The sequence below is a fragment of the Crocuta crocuta genome, unplaced genomic scaffold (genome assembly GCF_008692635.1).
Source record: "Crocuta crocuta isolate KB4526 unplaced genomic scaffold, BGI_CrCroc_1.0 scaffold80, whole genome shotgun sequence".
Taxonomy (NCBI): Eukaryota; Metazoa; Chordata; class Mammalia; order Carnivora; family Hyaenidae; genus Crocuta; species Crocuta crocuta.
This window is the reverse complement of record NW_027527559.1, coordinates 3,207,754-3,211,758: the sequence shown is the minus strand read 5'-3', so window position 1 is coordinate 3,211,758 and position 4,005 is coordinate 3,207,754. Positions and strand designations below refer to the sequence as shown.

Sequence of the window (4,005 nt, the reverse complement as noted above, 5' to 3'; positions counted from 1 at the left end):
CGAGTCCCACACGGGTCTGCCCTGAGCTTCTGGGGCTTCGTACTCCAGAATTTTCCCCGTCTAGCTCTCAGGACTCCCGTATGGATCCCTTGAGCTAGATTTTATAATAAAAGAAATCGAATTAAATGACTATTTGTAAGCAGGCTCCAGAGCCATCGCAGGTTCGAACTCCCGACTCAGACGAGGCGCGGCCTGCTCCCCCCACCGGGCGGGCCGGGCGCCCCTGATCTCGGGGCTCGGAATCCGCAAGACTTCATAATAAAAACTCATTCACACCTGTTATTTTGTGTACTCGTCATCATTATGCTGTGGAATAGGTATTATTACACCGCCTACTGCCCCGACCTGGCACATAATTGGTCCCTTACACGTAGGTGCACAAACGTTGCACGAATTTCACCCGCTCCGTGCCAGATGCATGGTTCACACTCGCAGCAAGAACCAGAAACAAAACAAGCCAGAATCTGGAGGTTACGTAAGCCAGGAGTTCACAACACCCATGGGGGGCGGGGAGGGGCGTGGGCGAGACCTCCAGGTGCAGTAGAAGGGGAGGCCCGGGGACCCTCGGAAAGAGGGGTCTCTCTCCCTCTCTCCCTGCCAAATCTCAAGTCGGACCCTCCTTAACTGTGGTAACCCACACCTCTTCAGTATGGAAACCCCTAAAAATATATTCGGAAAACAAATGATGTTTCCTAAACAACTCTTTATTTGGGAGGAGACTCTGTGTCTTCATACTTTAAACCGACTTCCCAGCGATCAACCCAGCTTTGTCCTTAACATTTAATATTGAGGCCACATCACTGTAAACCACCACTTATCAGTTAACAGAAATAAATAAAACTTTCCTTAAATAACAGGGTTCCTACACCCCTTTATCATTCTGCTAAGTAAATTCGACAACACTCTTTAACTGCCTGAAATTAACTACAATATTCCTGATGGAGTGTTTGAGCTCTGGAATCCGAACTTTAGATTTGGTCAGAGATCGATCTACAAGCAGTACAGCTTTAGGCAAGTTATTTAACTTATGTGTGCCTCAGCGTCTTCACCTAGGAGAGATTTTTTTGTTTTAAAGAGGATTGGAAAACCCTCATGAGGTCTCCATCCATACATTTATTTATTTTTTAATATTTACTTAAGAGAGAGTGCACTAGAGAGGCTGAGGGGGAGAGAGAGAGAGAGAAGGAGGGAGGGAGGGAGAGGGGGAGAGAGAGAATCCCAAGCAAGCTCCGAGGTGCCCATGCAGAGCCCGACATACCACAAGCTGTGAGATCATGACCTGGATGGAAATCAAGAGTCGGACACTCAACTGAATGAGCCACCCAAGCACCCCAGCAAATTAATGATTTTTAACATGCACTGATTACAATCCACTACAGTTGTATTCACAGATACAGCAGAGAATTACAGAATTTACTTAAAATACTAATTCACAAAACATTGCTGACAGTGTCATTTGGTAACAGGACAAGGTTTATTTAGAGTTGTACAAAGCACGCCTTCCTGCAATCATGTACGTACATCTCTGGGATGATGGTATAACTTCACCTGCACATAATGTCACAGCTTTGATTAAAGCTTTCACGAATGTGGGGCCTGCCCCGGCCCCCATCACCTTAGCTACTGGGCTGGAACACAGGTGACTGGACTGGGGCAGGTAAATAGACCTGGTTCACTGAAATACACGGCGCATCGGACTGAAGGCAGAGATGATTATGAGGTTGAAGGAATGAGTTATGATTTCTAAACTGAACTAGGAAAGAAGTGAGAACAAGGGAGCAAAAGGTTGGTAGAAAAGAGATTAACGCTAAATGCGGCGTGAGTGATGAAAGGAGAGAACAAGTGGTTATCAGGAGAAGAGTGTAACAGATGCTGATTTCCCGCCGGGCGTGTTTCTGGATGCGACGGTGTGGACGCAGGCGCTGGTGGCTAAGGTGGAGCGGATGGGAGGGTCCACCGCAGCGGAGTGCGAGTCATTGCAGGAGCAGCATTTGGAGACAGTGACCTCCATGGACACTGAAGGTCAGGGTCTTTTTGTGAGAAGGACCCGCTGTCTCCAGGTGCCTTAAACTGGTAATTGCTCCAAAAGTAGAGCTGGAGAGGAAGAGAGGGGACCAAAGCTGAATACAGGTTATCTTTACCCCTTACTAACCTGTGACTGAAGTTTTATAGATAAGAAATAGCATAGGACAAAATCTTGGTTATCGTACAGAGGTGCTCAGAGAACATAAAACCGCTCGGCCTCCGATCCACTCATCACAGGAAGTTTGTTCTCTCTTTGATGGGAAGGGTAACAATATTGAGCAAAGCAACCTCTGCTGTACCCTGAGCCTTGCAACTGATGTTCTAGTTACGGGACAGCTTCCATTACAGCCCTGCGTCTTCTATCACTTTGGTTCTTAAAAGTTTAAGTTTTAATGCACAGTTTCTGCCCACAGGATTTGTGTAGACTGCCTACTGGCTGTGAGAGGAAGGGACTGCCAGGAGGGTCCCAGAGGAGAGCCCAGTCCCAACCGGTGGGGCAACAGTGGTCAAGGGCATGTACAAAGAAGTTCCCACATCCCCCAAACTGGGTGAAGCGGTACTTTACGGCGACTGGCTCATTTAAAGCTTCAGTATACGAAATAAGTGTTATTACTCTGACCCTAATGTTAAAGAACAGGAAATGAGCAACGTGCCCAAAGTCTCACAGCTACTAAATGGAGGAACTGGGATCTGAACTCCAATCTCCCTAACTCCAGAACCTAAACCATCTGTGCCTACACGGCCTTGACATTTGGGACTGGGACTGGGGCTGGCGGCGAAGTCCCAGAGGCGATCACGGGTCCACTGAGCAGATCCCTTCGAGGAAACCGGGGCCCAGAGCAGCTGGGTGGGATCCGGAGCGCGGCCTCCCTGCAGGTGACCGGTGATGGCGATCCCCTCGCAGAATTCTCCAGGGCGCGTCCCAGCTACAGGAAGACGTTATTTCGCTGCTCAGGAAACTTTTTCTTGCTCACTCCTATTTATGTATTTGTTTCACTAGCATTACAGACAAAATCATTAAAAAGCTAAATTTCTCTACCTAGCTCTAGCTCTAAAATCAGAGTGATGTTGCACAACCCTGTGAATATACTAAAAATGCTGAATTGCTTAAATGTACGATATGCACGGTGAGCGAAACACATCCCAATGAAGGTGTTTTTAACAATAGCAGAATGAATGAATTTAAAAGCGAATTCTCATCGCTTTTGAGTGACTTCAATGGCCTCCTCGAATACAGGACACTGCCACGGGGAGAAGTAGGCACCCAGAGGCCCTGTGCCTGACGCAGGGAGAAATGCGTGTAACCTGAGGTTACCTCTGATTTTTCCGGCTGCCCAGGTTGTCAAGACTAGGTTGCAAGCTTGAACGCAAATTAAAAAAAAAAAAAAAGTTTCACTTAAAAAAAAAAGGACTCTCCGAAACTCCTCCTATCAGGGGGGCATACAGCCGCTGCCCCGCAATCCTCCCGCCCGCAACCCCCACCCCCGGACTTCCCGCACCGGGGCTCCCCAGATTCTCTGCACCCGCACTCGGGTCTCTGGGCCCCCCCGACCCGACTCCACACCCCTACACCCCGCGGAGCCGGGCTCCAGCACCCGCAGCTGGGCCCCCGGGTCGCCCCCACACACCCAGGTCCCCTCCCCAGCCTCCCACCCCCCTGAAGGCTTACTTGGAATCCCAATACACAAGACAGACAAAGTGGGAGCTGCTCTGGGGAAAGGGGGGAGGGGTGGGGAGTTAGTGGCTCCTGCTCAAAACCAATTAGGCCTTCCTCGCCCTCTCCGTCCCTCCTCTCGTAAACCATTACTTCTGAGGCGCCTCGCAGGAACCCCCTGGCTCTTGGACACAGACTGGAAACCAATCCATCAAATGAAAGAACACAAAGGACCTATTCCCTTGATAATTAAGCTGCAAAATTTAAACAGAGCTATCTCATTAAAATTTGCCCTTGATTCACATCAATGTAAGAAAAAAAAAAAA

General features: G+C 48.8%; 1 long non-coding RNA gene across 1 annotated transcript in view; it reads right to left on the bottom strand.

The window, feature by feature from the left end:
- Window positions 1–1,455: 1,455 nt before the first annotated feature.
- The window catches only part of LOC144236152 (uncharacterized), a 4,329-nt gene continuing 1,779 nt past the window's right edge, over window positions 1,456–4,005 (bottom strand). Inside the window, exon 2 of the long non-coding RNA XR_013336430.1 lies at window positions 1,456–2,094. This is a non-coding gene — a long non-coding RNA (uncharacterized LOC144236152). The remainder of the gene's footprint in view (window positions 2,095–4,005) is intronic.